Consider the following 24,000-nt stretch of genomic DNA (forward strand, 5'->3'; position numbering starts at 1 on the left):
GGAAGAAGGTGAAGGCAACACACCGCAAAAAAAACGGTGGTTTCTACCGCAATCTGGCTGTTTGGCCATCCGATTACGATGCTTGACCGTGGCGCGGCTCTGCTGGTGGTGCTGGTTCCATTATGGTGCTTTCGAGCGAAATTCGACAGACCGCGAGCCGCACAAATTGCATGTCCAAATACACGGAGCACTCGCACCTCGTGGAATGGCCTGTCCAAGCTTTCCCTCGATTGGCTGGAATAAGAAATCAAGCAGAAACCAAAGACACCCAGACACTGCGTTCGTTCGTTCGATGGCGAACGGTGCTGGCAAAGTACAATTTGAAACAATTTAAAATCCATTTTCTACTGCCATGATTTCGGTACCTCGGTCTCGATCTCGATTCTACCATCGCGGCTGGAGAGCTACCGTCGGAGTTCCATTCCGACACGGTTCTGATCGATGCACTTTCTTGTGCTTCCTCTTTTCTGTCGGTTACAGCAAGGAGCGTTTCGTTTTCTCGCGAGCTTCTGAAACATATTCCACAAAGCAAAAAGTTTGTCCTCCTGACGTCCTCATGTTCGCTTGGGTACCAGTAGCCTTCTCGCCAATATACGATACCGGTGTCGGAGCGTGCTACCTACAGGAAACTAATCTTCGAGCGAACTATCCCATTGATTGACCACCTCGGGGGTACATGAGTAGACAGGACGGAGGTTCGATTGCTGGTCCACCAGCGGACCAAAGCCAACCGTTAGCTTAACATTTCAATTTACCAACTTCCTACTCGCACCATTGTTCGGAGTGGATCAATAGACTCCTGAAAAAGGGCCACAAGTTAGTCACAAGTTTCCTGGAAGGAAAGGGAGCTGCCTCGGTTCCCGGGGGGCTAGGAAAATGACTTCGTTCGTGGAGTTCTTTGTGGAAGTAATGCTGTTCAGTTTAGAGCTTTTCGAAGCACCATTTGTGCACTTTTGCATGATGCATTTAGGGATTCATGAGGAGCGTTCTAGTTGATCCGACACCCTTCGTTTTGAATTCAACATCCGGTAATGCGTTATACTATTTCCCTTTTTCTCTCCCTCACACGCATGCAGACATTTTAAATTGTTAATCAACCAAAATTGCCCGAGAGCGATGACGCTTTTTTTCATGCACTCTCCACTGAATGCACTCGACAGAAATCGCAATTTTCGCCGGAGCCCGGGCTGACCATTGCCATTCGTGACAAATGTCAATATTTAATTCTTTTCAAAGAGGATAGACGAAACCGAATGCACACGGTTCCGCGCACCGGTGCACTGAAGCGCAACCGGTGACGACGATAACGATAAACAGGAGAGGAACGGAAGGTTTTTTTTTTGGAGCGGGACGGGAACGCTTGCATAACGCATTTCTGCCTACGGAAACGAGATTATCCCGGATTGGCAATCGAATTTTCATCCACCAGTCCATTCCGGTGGCAAAAAGTAGTCGCGGTTCCACTCTACATCGGCTACGAACAACATTGTGGTCCCTTGTAGCCTTTTCTTTTTTTATGTTTTTGGTTTACCGTTTTCGTTCTGATGAATCGATCGGATATGTCGGAATGGTATAGACCGTTTTGGTGATGTTTTATGAACTCCGCCAGCCGCTGATTGGTTCATATTTTTGAGAAATAATTTCAATCCATCATAACGCCACACAATGTTGCTGGAATTGGTGCTTATGCCGTGGTTATTAAAAATGCTACAATCCATTATAATAAGTTGCGTGTTTGCGTTGGCAGAAAAGTCAGCACACTGACAAACCGTCAACATTTTACCAAGATCTAAAGGGTTTGCAACATTCACTACACTCTCGATCGTTTTCCGTTTCTCACCCAGAGGATGGGCTGCTGCATGCATCGCTTGTAATCGATGGTAGTTTGATTTGAAAACCCATAACCACGATGTATTTTTAATATATTGATGCTATTCAAACATGCTGCTAGGCAAACAAACTCAAATCAATTGCCATTCGATGAATGTACTCTGTGGTTCCGTGAGTAGCGCGAGTGGAAAAGTTGTGCCATAAAACCATCGTACCACATATTGTTCCACCATTCAAACAAGGGAGAGAAAGAGCGCCGCAACATATTTGTTCGGCAAATGATTGGTGACCGGCGCGGATCGTGCTCGACGCCACGCCGCCGCCGGAGTGACTTTTCCAATCGTAAAAAGCAATAAATGGATATCCGAGCTAACTCTGCGTGGGTGTGTATTGGAGTGGTGTACTAGATTCCCGTGCAATTGATCGAACCCTTAATCAGCTCCACCGACGGCCAACGCAGCCGGCCTCGATACGCCACTGGAACCGTGCGGATCGAAAACAAACTTTTCAATTTATGTTGCTGCAATTCCTGTTTGGTTTGCATTTTGCTGCAGTTTGTATTTCTGCCACCGTTTCGGTTTTTCTCTCTCGACAACGTCTCCCCCCCCCCCCCCTTTGACGGAGCACTGGCTCGAGTGCAGTTTGACGACGCTTACTTCCTGTTATTTTTGGTGCACCCCTCCCTCCACCCTGACTGACGCTCTGTTCCGTTGGTTTCCTTTCCTGTTCCGGTTGGTTCCGGGCAGGCCGGACTTTGCAGCAAACCGTGGGTCGGTGAGTGAATGTGAAAAACCGTGGCACTATAAATAATAGAGGTAAGCAAGACACTCGTCCATTTCTGTTGTTATTCCAGAGGTGCCCTTTTCTTTCCTTTTTTTTTCATTCGCTCCATTCTTGCGCTCCGAATTCGGATTGAAACATCATCCACACCACATTCGCACCTTCTGGTTCACTTCATCGAGTGCTGTTTTTGGTTGAGACGGAAACCGAACTAGCTTCTGTACGGAGGGTTTCGGGGTTGCAAAACAGGTGCAACAGAAGGGGTTGAACACTTTCTTTGGCAAGTTAAGCCACCACCTGAACTGCATAATGCGCTCGGGTCGGAAAACTTCACCGGCAATGCGTCAAATCGAGTAGAGCTCAAACAATGCCCGCCAGGTTCGCCGCTTACCCCCATAGACCGATGCCAACCCCATTGACACGTTGATCGATCGGTTCGGTTTGAACCCGGGAGTGCACCCCGTCACTGTGCATACAATGTACGGTGGCAGCAGCCGTGCAGAGGGTTCGAGGATAAAATGAAATTTATTATTTAGTCAAATATGGCTCTGCACTCGCTCGATGCGATGCGAGTCCACCTGGCAAAGCTACGATGTCGGCTGGTCGGCCGGCCCGGGGCGCTAGGAAAATGTGGGGGAATCGTGTGCAAATCGAATTTAGTCTCCGTTACCCAGTTTTTTTTTTGTGTGCTGCTATTCGTTATCTGCTCGCTCGCTCTTGACGTCTCGATCTTTCCATCCTGTGCACCTGTCAGGAAGGTGCCGGTTCCGTGCCACCGGCAGCACTGCACCGCACCAGCGGCACCACATGGCGCTGGTCGTGAGTTTGAATAAATATTGCATCAATCGTGCAGTTCAAACGAGGCACCGCGCAAATTGGTGATACACTCGTGCGCGAGTGTTGGAGGCGTGGCGGTGGCGCTCCTGTGCGGTCGTTTTGCGCTGGTTCGAGATAAATAAGCGATGTGGCATACGGATAACATGAAACATGCTCTCCACGCTGGCGTTGTTTGTGGTTGAAATTGCGCTTAGAATAGGTGGCCCTGCAGAGCCACCGATAAAAAAGGAAAAATGCGAAGCGAAAAACCATTATTTTCAACATGCAGCGCAGACCAATCGCGAGCTGTTAGTGACGGTGTCAATTGACTGTCACACGCGGCCGGTGGTTTTATCGAATTCATAACGCACCGGTTGTGGATTAAACAGCTAGGTTGCGGTTGCGGTGCGGCGTTCACCTTTGCCAGGTGAGCACACTACGCGTTAGTTTTTCCTTCCGAACGAAGCATCCCGGAACTGTCCACACACTTTTTTTCTCTTCCATCTAACCATCATCCAACCCGTCAGAGATCCAACCCAGGAGAGCCGTGTGGTTTTTCGATGTCTGAATAATTGAATCTAACATCCGTCCGGTCGTCGTCGGGTGTCTGGCACGGCACGATTCATCTCGCGCTCCCTGACCGGACCCGGGGTGCAATTGAGCGTAAAAAGCGTCAGGCACATGCACAGCTAATTCAACTAGCAATCGACGGTAACAGCTCTTCGGAAATGAAGTTATCTTGTTACTGGTTCCGCTCTGCTCACAGGTTTCGTTTCCGTTTCGAAAAACTTGTCCAACGTGTACGATTTCAATAAAATTCCTATCTGTTGCGTTCTATTCGGAATGCAATTTGAATAAAAAGGTCCGATTTGCATTTATTGGAGTCTGTTTTGCGAATATATTTTTCATAAAAATTGCATTCCTAAAATATGAAGTTAATTGATTATATTTTGATGAACATATAGCATGTGCATGATGAATTTCATTCCTGCAACAGAGTCCTTGAATTGCTGGTAGCAAATTATTTTGATTCGAAATCGAAAACAAAATACTTTCCCATAATAAAGAATAGAAGCGAAAAATAGGGAGCAAAGAGAATTCCCATCGCGTTGATGGTCGATTCAATAATGGTCCATTAAATCTATTGCACCAGATGGCCAAATGGACGGTTTCCACTGCTTTTCTCCACTCTCATTTGTCCGTCAATTGTTTAGCTCCGTCGTTTTGTTTCGCCTCGGTGAGAGACCAATTTGCTTTCGCGACACTAAGAATGATCAACAACAGCGTGGCGCGGCACTAGGTACTTGCGCCTCCATCGGTACACCAGGCGCCTCCATCGCGCACATAAAATAATACACAAGTATTGACAAACGCGGTGAATGGCGTGGCAACGGGTGATCGAACGATTCCAGAAACCAGAAAGCAGCACAGCTTCATAAAAACCGTAAACTGATGACCATAAAGCTACTCGTCTGTTCGATTCCATGGACTTGCACTGGAGGTTAGAGAGCAAACACGTGGCCGTCCGATGGACACATACTTGCAAATGATGGCTGTGTGTTTGCTTTCTCTCTCTCTCTCTCTCTCTCTCTCTCTCTCTCTCTTTCTCTCTCTCTCTTTCTCTCTCTCTCTTGATTTCTCTTTCTCTTTCAACCTTTCTCTCATCGTCACAACAACTCGAAACAAAGAAGGTTTAATGATGCCACATGATGGATCGCATACTCCGGGGGAAGGGTGGGACATGAAAACAAGTCCCGCCAGCATGACGGCTCTCCAGTGTTCCCTTCATCTCGAAAGAGCTTGTTTCGGTCAGCAGCGAAAAGAGGGATTTTATTATACCGTCCCAACCTCTCTCCACCCCCCGGGGGTAGAGGTTAACCCAATTATTGAAAATGGTTCGCCGATGAAATGCTGTACTCAGCGGGACATGGCGCGGAGGCGCGGAGCGAACGTCTAATTGATTCTGCGACGGAATAATATTTTGTTTTACGACCGCTCCATTAAAAGCGACCTCATGATGACGCTGAAAGCGCCGATTCATGCCATTCATCCCTCGGGAACTCGACCACGGCCTTTCGCCAGAGATTAGTTACTTTGGAGGAGCAAAAAAAAGGAGAAGGAACTAAACGGCATGACAACCGTGGCGCCGGATAAGCATTAACGCCAGCATTTCATGCGGCATGCTGCGACTGCGACAGAGAAAGATTTCATGCTTTTCGTCGTTAAATTTATGTGGAACAGATATTATTTTGATGAAAACAGACGTCGCCTCCCCGAAAGGGCACCTTAAAGCCATCGACCATGACGCAGACCCATGACTCCACAACGATGGATGAAACAAGTCAAAACAGACGATCAATAAATTAATTGCTGGAGGTAGCAATCAAAATTGCACTCCGTGCGCATGAACTACACTCTCTAGAGACACCAAGAGGCGTCGCTGCAAAGATGGCAAAGGGAATGAAACGTGATGCTTTGCTGCAAAATAAAGCAATCATGCTTTTGTTGCTTTGGATCGTGTTTCGTTGCATTGCGTGCCTTTTTGCATCACTCGTTCTAGCCAGACGAGGGTCGAGTTTTTGTCCACGATCGCATTCCCGGTCCGGCAAGCCTTGCAAAATAAATTGCTTCAACCAGTGTGCTGGCTGGCTGGCTGAGCAAGAAAATGTTTCTTTCTAACATAAACCCTACACATGGCTCCGGCAACGGACGACAGGTCGGATTAAGATATAAGCTGCTTCCGTTCGCGATGCTCCCTCAGCGAAACACCAAAACTGTTATCGAACCACGGCAGGCAGAGGACAAAAAGTAGCAACATTATCAAGCTGCTGCTGCTGCTGGTGGTGCTGCTGGTGCTCGCAACCATCAGACCAACACGGCCAGCCACTCCACTTGATGACATTTTCGTGCAATAAACAAGCACTAAGTGGAATTAATTAAATAAAAAATCGCATCAATTTGTTGCAGCATGCAGTTCGTGCGGAAATGGCTATTTGTGCTGTACTTTCCTTCCTCCTCCTCCTCCTTTTCCTCCTCCTACTTCACTATCCGCTTGAGATCTGGAGGGGAGAGCTTTTTGTTTTCTTTTATTGAAGAGTGAGGCCAGGAATCGCTCTCCATCTATGTTATTATATGTTCTCTGCTTCTTATTTTCCCTTGCCCATTATTTTCATTTAACTTTCTCGAACCGAACCCTCGGCCCAGAACGGAACGCCAGCGGCGCAACAACCCAACAGTGCCAGAAAATCCATATTGGGTGCGTCCGTGCCGGCGGTGGGCGAGCGAGTTTCTCCAAAAAATATGCTCCCATCCCGGGCAGTCGATCACACGCTCTCGTACACCAGCTTCCGGTCCAGTGGTACGTGTGGGTTTTCGCAGGGAAAAAAGAAGAAAAAAATAAAGCGCCAAACACGGAATGGTCCACGCCTCGTCCTCGTTCGCTACTCGGAATCGGACGACGACGACGACTGGTGCCCGGTGCTGGACCTTTGCTCTCGCGCGTACAACCAGCAGTCGTCTGATCTCGTAGACAATTGAAAGTGCACGGTAGCGGGAGTGATTCAAATGCCGGCCGGCATCATGTGCTGAAAAGAAGGCTCCCTGTTCCGCCCTGTCTTAGTTTGGAGCGTATGTAGCGTGAGCAATTTGGTGTTGGTTGGAGGAGTGGCAGTATTTTTTTGTTAAAGTCCATTCTGATGACGCGTGTGATTCCAGTGGGAAAAGGAACCCCCAGGTTACGTGACCAACTTGAAGTTGCAGCAAAGAAATGCATCGAGAGCGGTCTAAAAATATTACCAAAGGATAATGAGGTCAGCAAGAAAACGGGAAAGGAGAGAGAGGGAAACGAACGATAGCTGGCTGCTCATATCGCAGCCACTGGACGAGGGGGGGGTCTAATGTTGCCAGTGCTGTGACCTCTTTCTCCTAATTGATGATGGTGATTTATCTTCTCCGGCCGGTAATTTCAATTTGCTCAACAGTGGGTTTTGCTGCCGACAGGCGACAGCCAAGCCGAGCCGAGGTTGACTGTCCACAAACGTGTACGGATGACCGTGTTTGACGTGTTTTCAGGACGGTCAGGAGATCGGTTGAGAATTTAGCGTAGCTCTCTGATGCTGCTTCGAACGCTTAGATTCGATGATTGATTGACAGTGGGCTTCAGGTGTGTTTGAGCTGCCACGAAATGAAGTGTGTACTTCAAACCATCAACCTGATGGCATTTGGACGTGTTGGGGAGAAGCAATTTGTATAGCTGGTTCATTTACTCAAATTAATGAGATACAGTTTTAATGGAACTCGATAAGAATGATGATGGAAATGAGTTTTTTTCTGAAGACATTTTGTTGCTTCGCCAGCTTCACCAGGTTTATGGCTAGCGGTTGATCAAATTGCAGTGAGTGGAATTTCAAAATAAATATTCCAAAACATTATTCTCTCTTCTGAAAGTATGCGGAGTACATTATTCATACGCGAGATTGCCGGAGCACCGCACCGAGAGCGAGATGAAATCGAAATATTTCTCCGCATTTTTCCATCGCCTTAAACGACTCGGAGTTTTATGGCTGCCTCCTCCTCGTTTTTCCCATTACCAATCGATCGATTCGCGTCGGTTGGCCATTTCACGACATCAAACCGGTGGAACCAACTGCAAAAAAAAAAGAAGGTCAACTGTAAACCCGGAGCATAACTAATTAAAGAGCCCGCATAATCCGGTTTCGATTTCTTTACGCCACACGCTTCACTTCCACCGGGGCGAGAGGGTGGCGCAAAACCAAAAGCGTTGTCAACCGAACCGAAAAGAATCCGACACGGCCGTGAACTCTAGCACGGGGTACTTGCGCGCCCTTTCGTGTTAACCACCGATTGGTCGGGGTGCCTAGCACTGAAAGATATGCGGGTCGCTAGGTCATGCACCTCTTCCGCTATCTGCCGCGAATTACGGTTCCCAAGATAAAGGTGTGCAGGATGTCGAAGCGTTTCCGAGAAAAACCGGCACCGGCACCAGGGCAAGGATCATTTGGGTCGTGATTTGCCAAAAAACCCGCCAACGGTCCGGTTGCTTATACACGACGAAACCGATCACCAACCGAAGATTTTCAGGGGCAGTATGGGATGCTTTTGAGGGTTTAATTTACGCGTAAAGCACCCTTTCGATCAGAGGGATGAGGTTGAGGTACCTTTCGAAAATTCTGTCGAAAAGGGATTCCGGTCGAGCTCGAGTCGCCGTTTGAGCATTTAATGAGGACACATCGCATTTGACAGAGTGATTCAGGGTGTGTGCGCTGGGCTTAGAGGAGGACTAAAGACGGTCCAGACTGTTCTTAATGCTATCATCCCCGCCCAACGCAGTTGACACAACAAGACGCATTGAATTCTGCTTGAATCCATTCAATTGACCTGTCTTCACGCTCGGCGAAGATTAAGCGAAGGAAAGGAGCGGTGTTTGAAGTCATCCATAATTCACTTGCTGCCGGTGCGGTCCATCAGCTCCATTAGGCAGCCAGGATTGGGGATTGCATCGACAGGCGGCCAAGTTTTGCGAAGTTGTACCGAGGGAAATTGATTTCGAGATTAGCAACCGTGGACGCGACAGCGACGAGAGCTGATGATGGCGAACTGTTTAAAAGTCCACTTTTCAACTCTCCTTGTCTCATCCGGCCCCCCCGGTGCTGGTGGTGAGAGACGACGAGACGCCTTTGAGTGGAACACACGAAAGCACACGCCGATCGCGATCGCGACGGCCAGTGATGAGTTTGGCTGATGGTAGTTTAATGAGTTTCTCGTCGACGTCGAGCGGACGGTCGGAGACTCCGGAGTAGTTCTTAGGATTTATTAAACTTGCTCATCGGCACCGGGGGGTCCAGGCTTGGAAAACGGGCTGTCCAGCCCGAAAACGATCGGAGAGAGAGGGGTTCGTACCGGAAATCTGGCCGGTTCAGCACACAGGGCGCCAGTAGAGCGAGAAGCATCAACACTTTGCCTTTTTCACTTCGCTGGTGATGGCGTTTTTTTTTTGTTGCGGGGAACCAGCACCGGCACCGGGAAAGTGGTCAAGTATTGCAATTTGCCTTCTCCCTCCGTCGGCTAATTTCCGGCAGAAGGACGCTGTTCGATCAAACATGTCAGAAAGCAACGCTTCCTATCGAACGCATCAAACGCCCTTCGCCATCATTGCGATCGAGGCAACGATCGAGTCATCCTTCCGGTAGACTGCTCGGTGCCGGTTTTTGGTTCCTGGATCGTGACCGATTCTGCCATTCGATGAGCCATGAAATGAGGGTGGCACCGGCATCACTTTTTCGGCGAGGCCCTTTTTCGTTCCGTGCCGCTACCGATGAGCGGGAAGATTAAAAGCAGCAGAAAGCAGACGGTTCCTGCTGCCGTACATTCGACCCGGGGGGGGGGGGGGGGGGGGGAGGGGAATCCTTTTAGCAAGCATTCGTCGTCATTATACCGTTGCTCCCTTTCTCCCTTTCTCACTCTCGCCATCACACCGCAGGCGCTTGCGGAGCCACATCGTCAATCACGTCGTGCGGCGTGGAACTCGCACCGGTAGCACCACCAATGCGGCATCGTTGCTCCTGCTGCTGCTGCTGCTGCTGCTGCTGGTGCTGTAATTGAATTATGTTCCCTATCATGTTCAGCACCGTTCTCCTGCGGCACATAACACCCTCTCGGTCCCGGTCAGTCGCTGTACGCTTGGGTGGGTGCGAGTGTTCATGTCAAAATCATAAATCAAACAATCATTTCCAGCTCATTCGTTATCTGGCCCGTACGATCGAAGGTGGAGAGGCAGCAAGCGAGCAAGCGGACGCCACATTGAAAATCATTACTGCCAGCGGTGTGACGTGGGCCAGTTCGGAGGTGCAGGAAGAAGAGCGTGAATGACGAAGGTGTATACCGGTTCCCGGGCACCGCAGTCGATGAATTATGCTACAAGCGAGCGAATCCAGGGCGCCATCCAGAGCGGTGATCCTTGCCGAACCGAGTTCAAGAGGATGATGACGATAATGTCCAGTGTCCAGGCGGCCGGGGGTTGCAGCAGTTGATTCGCAGAATTGATTTGATAGTACAGTGTTGTAGCAAAGCAAAAGCTTCGCTTGTTTGCAGCGTGCTGAATAGTGGACGCACTGGATGGAGCTCAGGAAGAAAATATGTTTCTCCGAAGAGAGATTGGAACTTGATGCCTCGAATGTAATTGGATCTATCCGTGTAATTTAATACATTTGTTTAAAAACATAAACAGTTCGAGTTTTCATTTTTTATGCCATCACTTTGTAACAGATCCTTGTTCATCAACATAATCACCTTACGCGACTCACACGCGTATCACATTCATTACTGCCAACGCGACGATACGACCGTCAAAAGAGTGACAATTAAATCACGGCCAACAACATCCGACATCGGCGCATCAGCATCCGTGCGTGTTGCAACTGCCCGCAGGTGGGGTGGGAAGTTGTCCGCTTCCATCTGTTTGCTGATGGATTTATAAACCAATAATGCCTTTCCGTTGCCTTCGAGCGAGCATAATGATGATTGATTATGGTGTGGGCCCGCGCCCGGACATACCGATGGCCGCGATTGTGTGGCACCGGCGAGACCGGGCACCAAAAAGTGGAAGGCGCTTAGCGTGAACCGGAAACCGAAACCGCTCGTTCGGCCTGCGGATCCGTGGCACAGGCACCGGTCGGTCGGTACTCGGTGGCCAATCTCAGTGCCATCAATCAATTAGCTGTGGCCCACGGGACCGAGCGGCTGATTATGTGTGGCCAGCGTACCGGAGCGCCAAAAGGTACTGTACGCGGTGCCGCTTTCCCGGAAATGGACCTGCTCGCACGCCAGATTTACGCTTCCGAAAACCCGGGGGAAAGCAGATAACGAACGATGGTGGCCCTAATCGGGATGAAGTGTTCACGTTGGTTCACGGAAACGAGGTGGAATCGTGGGCCTTTTTCCTTTCGCTCCGGATTGCTGCACAGGGTTGGCACCGTGTACCCGAGTAACGGTGCGTTTGACGTGGCCAGCATCCAGAAATTGGTCCACCACCTGGCAGACAGACAACAACTAGGCCTTGAGCTACCAGGGCGCGATCAATCGTTGGACCCCGTTTTGCCTTTTGAATGGTTTTACATCCAATTAGCACGCGGCAACCGGACGGACTGACTTGGATCTCTCGCCACTGACAGGAGCTTGGCCGAAAAAAACAAATTACCCTCCTGGAAGGGCGCATCTTGCGGTGGCAGCCACCCAAGCCACCAAAGGCTAGACACACAAATCCCTTTTAACTGCCCGTTGGAGGTGGAGGCTGGAACTGACATTTCGAGCCCGTGTCGGCCATGGGCAGTCACCGGTGTTCGTCGTCGCGCGCTCGTCCTGACACATTCGAAACGGAAAAATCAGCCCGATAAATAATATTTTTCCCGGTGACAGCAGGACGGCTCACGGGAGACAGCTCAACACGGGACGGTGTTTGAGAGGGGAAACCGTGGGTCCCACGTCATCCCAGGGCCACTATTAGGCAGCCATTAAACCGGACACACGCTCTCCCTTGCTGCTGCTTTGTTCCTTTTGTTTCAACGGTTTGTTCTCATCCATTACGGTCCATCTAGCGCACGGTTTTGTTTCGCTGACCGGATGTCCAGTCGTCTGGTGACAGTGATGGATTGGGACGCGCCGGCGGCCACCACCGCAACTGGCAATGTGCAATAAATAATCGCGCGCGTGGAAATTAAAAATTGTTGCCAAATTCAAACATCGGAATGGTGCTGGTGGGTGGGTGGACCGCTTTTTGGGCATTCTGACCACTGGGAACTGCTTGGGGCGGATCGGATGGTTTTGCGTTTTAAGCAAGCTTCATTCCCGGGTCTGGTATCCATTTTGTTCAAGGGGAAACTGACGCGTTGCAAATTGTTTTTCGCAATTGTTTATTACTTATTTTTTTAAAGGATGAATCTTTCAAGAACGTTGTGTAATCTTGTTGGAACAATTCACACAAAACTGACAAAGGGTTGGTGAGTTGAGTGATAGCAAATATTATGGTTAGCGCATTGCGCAACATGAACTCGAATTAGCTTAAAAACAATCTTATAATTAGATAACCAAATTTTAATGTTTTGATTTGAAAAAAAATGATTCAACTTTTTTATCAAACTACTTAATATTATTGAAAGATCTTGATTTATAGTTAAATCATTAAAACTACTCTTTTATCATGTTCTCAAAAATTAAAAAAGAGACGATAATTTGCCCTGTATAAGCTATGGAAATTCATTCGAATTTAAAACTTCTTTTATGTAATATCTTTCTTTCTAGGATGAGTCAGCGCAAAATAAAATGAAAAATTAGCAGTTTGCTTTGCTATTAGCAATAAGAACTTGAGATTTGAAGATTAACAAAAAAGGAAGATGAGATTTGAAGAGGTTTCATTAAACAAAACCCAGAAAATTCATCCAGGTTTGGCCTGAACTAATACTCGCCTCGCTTTATTAAATGGATGCGTTGCAACACTGAAAAATATAGCCCTGGAGCTAGCAAGCAGTTTACATTGCACTTGAAGCGAATACTCGAGTTAAGTGCTAGCAGTGGGAATCCCGCAGAACAATGTTTCTCTGGGGGAAAAAATCAGCTCTTCGTTAGTAACGAACTGCGCGGAAAATTGAAAATTTCAAAAAAACTAACAGCTGACTAATGGATAAAGAAGAAATCCGCAATTCAAAACGCTCGTCTACCGTTTGCTTTGCACCGAAAACCTTATCCCGCGTCCCAGCACAGCGAGACCACACGTTCAGCTGCTGGCACTGTGCGTTTTCTGATTGAGCAGAGGCAGATTGCTGACAGTCATTGTGTGCGTACGGGAGGGGGGCGCAAAAAGAGCGAACCACCACACGCCAGACGATCCACCGGCGGCTACCAGGGGCCCAGCGAAACTCGTTTTGCCGGCACTTCAGCCAGATCAAACGCACGGAATGGTGGATCGTCGAGTGGGCTGAGCTGAGTAGCGCAGCAGCATAATTGCAACCGCTGAGCGCATTAGAGCCTAGTTAGTTAGGATCGCACACGTCCCTTCTCTGTCTCCCGTTCTCTCGGGGGACTCTTCATCGTTCATCGATTTGGCAAACCAACGGTGCAGCAGCAGCAGCAGCAGCAGCAGAAGAAGCGCCAAACCGGACGCCAATCTGGACGACCAGCCTGAACCGGGAATCCATCCGGCAATTAGATCCGTACGCATCCAGGATGTGGCCACGGGGGCGACTATGCATGGTCCGGGACGGATGGCACGCTGGACTGGAGCTGGTTATTAGTAGCATATCCGCCCTCTATCGAGGAGCATGCTTGGAGCATGGTTTTTCCACGAATGCACCACATTCACTATTTACACGCTCCTTACACATACAAACGCGAGCGCTCGTACGAAAACTGTTACGAAGTAAATTAGAAATGGACCACCACAGCACAGAACGAGCACTAAGGGATGCAAGGGGGTGTGGATGGTGTGCAGAAAAGAAAATTATGCAGAAATCATCATCATCATCATCATCACCATCCCCTCAACATTTAAAACCGACGCAAATGCAGTTCTCTCGTTGGTGGTGGTGGTGGTGTGTAACTTAATGAAGGTTTCCGCACCACAAAACCAAACTAATTCGATGGAAATCCCGATGAGGGATTTTCCGCGGTTGCAGCCGCTTCGTTCAAAGGAAAGGGAAGGGGTCTGCCCGGTATGATGATGCCGAAAACTTTCCCCCTCGTTATGTGTGATTGTGCGGGCCAACATTCCTGGCGTCGGAATGGTATGCGCAGCTGCGATCCTGTGGCCATCTGGTCGGCTGTAATAATCACCTCATTCCGATGCTCATTGGCCTGCGGTATTATCCTTCGGGGCACATCAAAGAATTTACGGTGCCTGGCCACAGGCATATGGGCACGGATACGGATACGGATACGGGTTATGGTTCCGTTCGACAGACGCGTAATAATGGCCTGTTCCTCCCTCCCTTCTTTTACCGGAGCTTCTTCCGTCCCTTTCGCTTCTTTCCACTCCCCTTCTTGTTCATCTTGAGCAAAAACCGGAACTTGAACACTTTGCCGGTAATTCGGATAATCTGGTCAAAAGAAGCGTTCCGAGGCTCCGCTTGCAGATGACCAACCAAACCAACCTCGTTGCTAGGTGCTATCGCTTTTCACCATCGTATTTTTGCTGCAAGAAGGCAAAGTAAGGGGAAAAGTGGAAGAGCGCGAGGGAAGGGAAACCGAAATAAATAACTAGAACGCATCCTTTTCGGTGCGCCAGAGCATATGGGGAACCGAGTGAGCGGAGTGGGCTTCACCGTAACCGAAACGGCTGTAATCCGGGTGATAATCCGGCAATCCGGAATGTACACTTTGCTCCCCCCCCCCCCCTCTTCCCCCTTTTTTCTACGATCACCATCTCGACGGCGTGAGAGCCCTCCAAAGGCACTGGTTTGTCTTTTTTGGGTGGGATCAGCCACGAACGGATTGTAGGTCCGCTCGTCCCCCGGAAAAACGGAATTACCAATCTCCAACCAGGACACTGATACGGTCCGGGTCCGGTCCGGCCGCTCCACGACCACGTGGGTTGCATAAATTTGCATAAAATCGAACGAACCGCCTAATTCCGCCGGTTCGTGGGACAGAATGGGGAGAGAGCGTGGACTGGAACGGTGAAAGGAATCCCTTTTTCTTGAGAATCCTTGGGACCAGCAGGGGGCGAGGTCTCGAGGTAATGTTATGAGAAACGGTGAGGTCTCCTTTCACCGCTCCGCTCGATGAGATTAGAGCTGGACGATCTCGATCGGCATGTGGATGGAATTTGTGGCCAACTCGCCGCTCCAAACGTACGATACATCTCGAGCTCGCGCCAGTATCCGCAACATACGGGAAATGGGCGATGCGTGTGGTGGTCCAATGAAGGTGGCCTGGCCCATTACCTCGCCGCCTGGCTTACGTGGAATTTTCTATCCCGTAGGTTTCGGACTCCTCTCCAGGTTGTTCGACCCAGCAGCTAGGATCCCAAGTTCTAGTGCTTCCAAAAGTTCGTCCGTGCGTACGTGTGTGGGTGTGGTCTACAGGATTACAAAATGGCTCCATAACTGGTCGGTCGTCAGGTTGCGTCAGGCAACCGTCGATCGAAGGGAAGCCAACGGATTTTGGAAATTGATATTCGGCTCGCTCCGTCATCTTCTAAACCTAACTCTCGGTTCTAACGAAGCTTCGAAGGAGGGAAAAAGGGGTAGAGCGCAAGGTTCGAGTGAATGCAAAACCCATCAAATCCGCATATTTTCTGGATGGACCGACCGGTGGCAGCATCCAGTGCCGCCATTCGAAACCATCATTAGATTCGATCGAACAGCGATCCGTGTGCGGTGTGGCCCGATGCCGATGGTAACGCGATGGTATTCTACTAGGGTTGCTCCAAGGTTCGTGGCAGTAATCAGCATAACAGCTGGTGGTGATTGTTGAAAGAGTTTGCTGAAGTCAAGCATAGAACATTGGTTTGTGAATGATGGCACGCTGATCGCTGAGTGTCACCGCACGATTGGAGAGCTCATTAGGCACGGCATCGGGAGCATAAAATCGAAATTAGATTCTTACTCAACAAAGCAACAAGTCGTGAAGCGCCACGAACTGACGGATAAGCTTTCTAATGTGTGTTTGATGAGAGCATTAGTCTTTATGGGTTCGGTGTGTACGGAGAGCTTATGGAGCTGACTGTCGGTCACATCCCCGACACCCGATGAATCATCAAACGAAACTTACTGACTTTGGGGCCGGACCTAAACCTGCAAATCCAGATCCAAATTGACCTGGTCACGGATTCCACGTGACCGTGCCAACGTGCAAGTACTTAAAGTTCGATAACCCCGCAACCGGGTCGGGCTAATGCGCTGGTACGTGTGCCGCATGGCGCACGGTGAGATGAGCTTACGTTAAGCTCCGTTAAAGTTGTGCTCCCGCCGTTGCTAGATAACGGAGGGTGTGAGTGGACACACACTGATACACACACCGGATTCCAGCGCTCCTCGCGCTGCTGGAGCAACGAGTGAGAAACAAAAAAAGTAATTCGACATCATCCATCCGCTTGCCCGTGCCAAACGGTGAGCAGAGTAAGGGGGAAGAAGATGCTTCATTTTAGGCAGCTAACCTCGCGTTCACTCAGGACTCAGGGGTCGCAAAGAGGGAAGAAAATGTTATAAAAATCCAATTACGTTAAATTCAATCACAGCACCCATCAGCATCGAGTGACCTTCGCTGAATACGCTATCGGAGACACACGCGCTACGGAGTGCCTTTAAGTTCGCGAAGGATGCGTGGTAGTAGCGGCTAGTAACTTGCCCCTAGGCGCACCTAATCAGCAACATGCCTCAGCTCGCCGCAGCAGATGCCCTCGGTGATGGTCTGAAATCGAATCGAAGGTAGGCCGAGGGTTGCTGTTCCAGCGAAAAATGGCTTCTGGAAATCTGGTCGCAAGCAATAGACATAGGTTATTTCTTAGCCAAACATTCTCCCTAGGAATAACGGACGCCATTTTGAATGCTTTTTGTTTTAGAAGAACAATATGGATGCAAGATATGCTGCACAGTACTGCAGGTCTCATTTGTCCTCTTCTTCCATTACTTTTTATTTGTCTTTGTGCGATCTGGACCGTACCTTCTAAACTTGATTCTGCAGATTATGTTAGACTTTGTACTGTGACAGTGCAGTGATATCAAATAGTAGATCAAATTCTAACTAAAAAAAACTTTACGACAGTGGTTTCAAACTCATATTACCATGCGGTCCACAGTAAAATGTATCTACCAGTCCACGGACCATTTCACTACATAATTTTGAGGTGCATTGCTTTATTAAATTTATTTTTGCCATTAAAGACAATTCCAAAACTGATCACCGCGCTGGGAATATGAAAACATGTTGCTCCCCGGCCGAAACCCGCTGATGGAGGCGCCAGGTAACCGGTAAAGTGGCATACTTTCAAGGGTCTGTAATAGTAATTTAAATAGCTAAAATATCCAAGCCTCTCAAACTTCATTATGTGTTGAACGTAGAAATTTTGAAAAATGTTTCTTCATTCAATTATTCGACCAATACTGTCATTGCAGATATATTATCTATTCACCGTGGACGTGAGTTTGAGACACCTGCTCTATGGTAACTCGAAACTGCCTCTTCTTAATTCATCGCTCTCTAAACCTTCACGTATTGCTTAAAGTGACATACAAGACTTGAAGAGAGAATTGACCTGGTATGGCATCTGGTTGGTTAAATTTTTTATACGCCCCGGGCCCCCCTCTTTACGACCAAAGAACCCATCGAAACTCGTCGAAACCATCCAGCAGCGCTTGTTGTGACGACAGCATCAACAGCGTGGCATTCGATGGATCGGTATTTGCAAAATTCATTTCCCATTCCCACAACCCCATCCCGGGTCGACCTGGGCCGCCAGTTCCAGGCCGTTGTGGCTTTGCATATCGCATAACATCGGCATCACCTCGGCATCGATCGCGATGGATCCGGACACCGGGAAGGCGATTATCAAAGCAGACTAGGCTGGCAAGGGCGGGAGGAATCGTTTCTGTCACCAGCCACGCCAACACAACACGATTTGCGAAAACCGAATCAACGGTCCAAGCGTCGGGCTAGCTGGGTGACCGGACGGGTTATTTTCCAATAAATTTTCACTTCATCTAAATGTTAATGAGCCACCGGCAGCAGCAGCTGCTGCTGCTGGTGCTAGCGGCCACAATGCTGCCGACGGATACATCATGGTCGCGCGGGCGGTCGCCTTCAGGCCCGCCCTTGTTTTGTCGCGAGTCCACATCGAGCATCGAGCAGCCTACGAAGCGGTGGCCATGATGTTAGTGCTGGTGCAAAAATAACATCAATAAATTATTTCAAAGTAGATTTGTACTGTTGGTGGCCACAACCCGCACCGCACCGCACCGCACCATTCCGTTCTAACTCTAGCCACCATCCAACTAACCAAATGCGCCACGCCAAGTTCAAAAACACACAACATTCCACGGAGCACGGAAACAACAAAAGCACGGTGCAATGCACGATCCGCCCCCCATGCCACTGGATGTAGGTCACGCAAATATAAAAAAAGAAGCAAAAAGGCAAATGCAATGCGCGCGAGAATGCGACGAATGTGAGTGAGCGAGCAGCAGGAGCAGAATTGTGGGCTGCAATCGCGAATAGAGATTGACCACAAAATTGCTGTGGCATGGGGTACAGAGGGGAAAATATATATTTTTCCCTCTGCCACGCGCACTGACGCGAGGAAACCTTGAATCCCACCGCTAACCCCGAAATGCGCCGCGATGCATTTGGAATTATAATCTAAAAAGTGACATCCAGGGTGAGTGGTCTTCGGTGGTGGGAGACAACAAAGCATAGAAACGAGCCTTTGGCCTTGCTTCGAATGTCGGCGCGCGCGTGTGGTTGTGTTTGCTGCACGACAATTCGGTTTGGCGTTTGGTCGAGCACGTTTCCGGCGGGCGGAATGAGTGAAAACTCATTTTTGTTCCCTGTCATATGCAGCCGCGTTTTTGGCCGGTTTTGCTCGGTCCGTCGGGTCCGCCCGTCCGCCGGTCCGTGGCTGGTTGCGTGAAATTTTAATTAATGCCTCAGTATTTATGCTCACGCGTTCAGCTGCTTCCGTTCCGTGCTCTTGGTGGTGGTCTCTTCTCTTCGGTTACACGGAGCTTGAGCCAGAATTGGGTTCGTTTTTGGTTGCATTTCATATTGACCATAAGCGAGACCGGTGGTCATGCCATGCGGTTTTTGGGGGAAGCATTTGCTGGGAGACAGTGTGGAGCGCACAATGGGCCACCGTTGGTGGCAATTTGTGGGTGAAACGTAAACCAATTGGCGACGACCACTGCTGCTGCTGCTTCTGGAGCAATCAAAGACACTTGCAATTCGACACATACTTCCGAGTTCGCGCGAATGACGTGACTATAATGCTGAATGGTATTGAAGCGACGGTATATCTAACCATTCCCGGGAGGATTAGAGCTCCGGATAGAAAGAAAAGTCCGATGCTTCTGCTTCCGGAGCACGATCCGGATCGGACGTTCCGGTGTGTCCGCATGTTCGTGCACCCTGGCTGGTGTGTATCGTTGAGATCGAGGCCGAGAAGCAGGATGAGTGATTCGTTTGCTGGTTGCCGGACACCACCATCACCACCACCGTCCTTTATCCTGCTTTTCCCGGGGAAAAGCCGATTAATTTGCTGTGTCATTTCTATTAAACGCAAGAGACAAAACGGAGACAGAGCGTGGAGCAAATGAGGGACCCACCGCCTCCCGGTACTTTAATGCTTATCACAATTTCCTGGCAGCCCGCCTCTTCCTCTACCTCCCTCTTTTCCCTGCAACTCATGCCATAATTCCTTTGCTGGTGGCGAAGGTGGAGCGCCGTATTCATGTCATGTACTTGACGCCGTACCAAGGCAATGGCCAGCGGCACCAGTCCCGTTTCGACACGAGACTTATCATCGTCGTCCTTATCGTCGTTGTCTTCGTTGCACGGAAGCCTCGCCGTAAAAATGGCCTCCGGGAGGTGGTGGCTCGTGAGGCAAGCAAATGAGATTTGTTCCCGGTTCGGTTTGTTTGGCCACTCCTGTGGAAAGAGGGAGGAGGGGGGGAAGAGCCACTACCTTCTTAAAGCCATAAGAAACGGCCGCAGCAGGAGCAGCACCATCGGTGCGATGCGATGATAAGAAGACATTCTTCCTTCTTCACGGATGTCACTGGAGGGCTCTGGCGCTAGGTGTCACGGTTGACAAGAGGGCGCATGTTTGCAATTTATCAACACCAACACCTCCACCATCCACGCACCCAAGATGCCCGGAAGCTGATCAAAAACTGCACGTGATTTGAGCTGATCCTGCGGTTGGCCATCCTGTGGCGGCGTCGTCGTCGTCGTCGTCGTCGTCGTCGGACGCCGTGATGGACCGGAGCGCATTTGTTTTTGAGCTCGCGCATTGTCCTACCAGTGGTGGAAGGAGGGGAAGGGAGGGAGCGCTGGCATCCCGATGTCAGCGAGCGACGGCCAAAAGAGGGAGGCCATAAATCTTCAGTTAATCTCTTCGAAAAACACTTTCCACTCCGCTGGATTAGTGGTTTGGTGGTTGCGTGCTTTGCATAAATCATCGCAATTGAGGAGGGAACGGTTTTCTTGTTTTCCCGGTTTTCCAGGGCATTTTTGTTCCACCTTTTTTTTTGGGGCGGGGGGGGGGAAGGTGGCCGGTTTTCCAAAACGTCTTCAAAGCCGATTGGCTTGGCCAGCAAAGCTTTCCGTTCGTTTTTATTTTCCTTTTTTCGCCGTTGGACCGGAAGCGCTCGCAAGACGATCTTGCCTGGTCGGCGAAGGGAAAGTGACATTCTGTCAACCGATACCGGGCCCCAGGGCCGGCTGCCAACGCAATCTGCCTGGTCCACCGCCTGCGCCAATCGGTCTGATTGTGAATGACAATTTTGACAGCAATAATCGCTTACTGTCAACCAGTCGGCGGGCCGAATAGCAAGCGGAACACTTTTCCAGGGCGTTGGGGGATGGAATAAAATATTTTTACACCTGGACACCGCTGCGTGACGGCGAGGGGTTTCGATGTAACGCAGCAATTTTTTTTAAGTAACATTCTGAGTCTTTCATGACTTGCGCTACCGAATGGCATCCCTTTTCGAAAGAGTGTCCCATTTTTGCATACTTTCCGGGAAAATACTTTTCACGGAAAGTCACCTAAAGGCCGGTCAGTGAATAAAATATAATTTTCAAAATTCCTTCCAGGAAACCCTCACCGGGAAAGTGGAGCAGCCAACGAAAGGAATGCGAACAGTTTTCAATATCTGCATCACAAATGGGAAGCTGGGTGTTTGGAAAATGTGTTTTCCCTCCCGCAGCGTATTTCCATTGCGTACAGCCTTCGTTCTCATAAATTGCAAGCATTACGAGAAGTGTTTTGCGTTCAGCGTGCGAAGCAAGGAACAATGGAACCGTAACTTTGTGCGAGAGAGTTGAAAAAGGGGGTGGGTTTCTCATTTCTGTTGACAGTAAGCAAGTTAACAGGCGAGGTGTAGGTCGGCAACAAAGGAAAACGCTCATTCACACACCCAAGCTGGTGTGTAATTGAATTCGAAAATGGCGCAAAGGTGACTTTCGCACTCCATTGAATCCCAGGGGGCTTGGGAGCAAAAAAAAAACCGGGACCTGTTTTCCCGTCTTCGTTCTGGGAAATCTTACTTTTACTTTAGGAAGTGTTACGCGTTTCCGTTGGTGTATTGTTTCCCCTTCGCTTACACGTTAACCAGACCCTAAAGGAACGACTGGAAACTGGGATTTACCAATCAGATCTCGATTCGTCGGCATCAACGAGCGCGCTTAAATACTGTGCAATGAAATGGACAAACCCAACCTTCGATTTGTACGTTAAACAGGAGTTTTTTTTCTTCTGTTTGTCCTTCCATCCCGATGGGAGGGAAAATTGTGCGGAATTCAATTTCCGCCTCAAGTGTTGCACAAGAAACGCTCTCGCTAACGATGTCGATCAGCTTCGGGGAATCGGGTTGGTATGTGGCTTCCGCGTGGCTCCGAACCAATTGCAGCACCTTACCTGCAATCATAAATTTATCGCGATCGTGTCAAACGAAAAAGGGCCCAAGGACGACGACAACGACGACGAACGTACAGCAATTCGGCAAACAGCAAATGTTATGCACCATTTGCGACACAAAAAAGGCACCGTTGTTTCGCTTAATACAGTCAATTATCGATACGCTCGAAGTGTAACACGGTATGCTGATTGCTGCGTGGAATTTTCGCTGAATATTCGAAGAAAACAAAACGAGCGTTCCATCCAGGATCCAACGAGCTCAGCGTAAGCGTAAATTCAACCAACCAACCGACCCACCTCCAGTTTGTTTGACACTTTTTGTCAGCTTCAGTGTAACGAACAATAAAGAATGAAGCGAGAGAGCGAGAGAGAGAGAGAGAGAGAGAGAGAGAGAGAGAGAGAAAGAAAGAGAGTAACGGGGAATGCGTTTGAAGCCCCATCTCGGTCGTGTGCCAACAGCGAGGCCCACACCGTTCGTTTACAATTCAAATATTGGTTATGCCATGCAAATGGACGGTGGAAAATTTCGATTGAAAATTACTTTGCATAACAAAAACAACCCGGGAAGCCCCGAGAACACGAAAGGGCTGACAATTGCTTATCAATGACCGGGGATTTCCATTTTTCGCCCATTTTTGCAAAGTGTTGATGAAAAGCGGTGCGCTCCGTTTGTTCATCGGAAGCTTGTTTTTGGTTGAAAAATAGCCGGGAATTGAAAGGGGGTACAATGGAGCTTCAATTGAGGTAGCTCACTGTGGCCATTTAAAGATTTCCTCTTAATTCCTGTAACCTTTTCGGTGTTCCATGTAGCTGGTGTTTGATGGAGGCGCCTGGTCTTTCACGGTTTTGCTCGCCGTTTCCAGACTCATTAAGTCGATCTGCGCTACAAAGCACATCGCAAAAATCGGAAAAAATCGGAAAATCAAAATGTTGATGTAACATTACATTAGGTTTAAGCTGTTAATGATGCTGATGAAACAGGCAAAAAAAATCATCGCGCATAAACCGAACTGACGGAGGTGAAGCTGACAGCATCAGCTTCGCTGGCTTTAAGACTCCCCGAATCGAACCCCACACACCGCACTGAATGGACCATCAAAACGGTTCACGCTTTCGGTGCCAGCAGCCTTCGAATGTAGGTTGAAAAACAGGAAAAGCGTTTCCTTCCTGCCAGCGGACGGAAGCTCGCGCGCGCGCGCTACCGGAAAAGAAATAGATAAAATCGTGCTGCTTCGCCCACTTTCAGCAGCAGCAGCAGCAGTGAAAGTCAGCCTCTCACTCAGTATGTTTCTCACGTCGCCGAGCCGAGCAAGAAAACGAGTATTTTCCGGTCGAAGCTGGGCTGGCGAAGCTAACATACCAGCCATGAAGCATGAAGTGATTATGTGCCACGCAAGCAAAAGATGACCATCGACCACGGACTCGCTCGGTGTTGGTTCGGCCCGTTTTGGAAAACTCACCGGTGCACCGAATGTCTTGCACCGTGGACCGTGGGTTGGGGGGGGCGTGAAAAATCTGGTGTGCCAAGCAGAAAGCCGAGCGAATCCAAAAACGGTTTCACGCTTCAGGCATCGAGCCGAGTGAATTCCTCCGTCGACGACGACGACGACGACGACGATGGAGTAGGTTCCACTGAAAGTGCCCCTCCCTGAAATACAACCGAATTGTGATTAAGCCATGAAGATGGCGTGCTGGCCTTTGCCAAACCACCAATGCTCACGATTACAGCCAGCACGGCGCTCGGTACGGCGGAGTGTACCGAAAATTTATAGCCCATTTTATACTGTGGCTGCAACTTAATAACCGCAATAAAGTGAATTCAGCGTCGCCTGGGGGTGGGCCCCTCCCGCCCCCCCACCCCAAAAAACTAGTGTAGACCCATGAGATACGAGCTGCGAGGTGCCAAGCAGAGTCGTGAAGAGGTTAAACGAAAC

The 24,000-nt window shown here is 49.3% G+C and overlaps 1 protein-coding gene across 3 annotated transcripts in view; it reads right to left on the reverse strand.

Moving 5' to 3' along the window:
• Positions 1-24,000, reverse strand: part of LOC126581446 (neural-cadherin) — a 121,816-nt gene that overhangs the window by 65,343 nt on the left and 32,473 nt on the right. The window lies entirely within an intron of this gene.

The sequence above is a fragment of the Anopheles aquasalis genome, chromosome 2 (genome assembly GCF_943734665.1).
Source record: "Anopheles aquasalis chromosome 2, idAnoAquaMG_Q_19, whole genome shotgun sequence".
In the NCBI taxonomy this organism is placed as follows: domain Eukaryota; kingdom Metazoa; phylum Arthropoda; class Insecta; order Diptera; family Culicidae; genus Anopheles; species Anopheles aquasalis.